A 750-nucleotide genomic window follows, 5' to 3' on the forward strand; every position below is an offset into this window, starting at 1 on the left:
TTGTAAAAGCCCCAGGGAGTGTCTAACGTCCTCCAGGGTTGAGGATGCCCCTTCCTATGCACTGTCTATTCAACAGACGCTCCATACAGGCCGCTGGGCCACCATCTACCTTCAAAATTAAAGGTCCGGTTTCCCTGGGGTTGTCTTTCATGAGAGCATTTTACTGAAGTAAATGTCTAAATATTGATACTGCATGCTTTCTTCAAGCAACCAGCAGTAACAGTTCGCTTTGCTGGAATTCCTTTCCAAACATTCAGCTTTTCACTCTAAAATGTATGGACAGCACTTTGTTTCTAGATAACTCCTGAGCTGAGTTGGTGGCTCAACAAAACAGAACTCTCCACTCACTCTTTCTCCACCCCAGTCCCTCCGTAACCTACCCCTCTTCCCATTCCTGGCTTCTACTTTCTGGAAATGCCATCCTCTCCCCAGTGGTTCTGAATCCTCCTTGAGAATCCTTGATTCCTTCTGTTCCTTCGTATTCCACACTGGGAACTCTCTTCCTCAAAAGCATTTGTCCCCGCCCCCATCCCAGGTCTCCCAGGAGACTCCTGGCTGTCCCCTGTGTCTACACTTCTGCTTCTACCACAATCCAGACACAGCCAGAGGGCTCTCACCTTTTGACTTTTTATTTTGATATAAGACTCACAGGCCGGGCTTGGTGGCTCAGCCAGTAATTCCACACCTTTGGGAGGCTGAAGTGAGTGGATTGCCTGAGCCTGTGGGTTCGAGACCTGCCTGGGCAACTTG

The sequence above is a fragment of the Carlito syrichta genome, unplaced genomic scaffold (assembly GCF_000164805.1).
Source record: "Carlito syrichta isolate Samal-C Ts95f unplaced genomic scaffold, Tarsius_syrichta-2.0.1 Scaffold73636, whole genome shotgun sequence".
NCBI classification, from domain to species: Eukaryota; Metazoa; Chordata; class Mammalia; order Primates; family Tarsiidae; genus Carlito; species Carlito syrichta.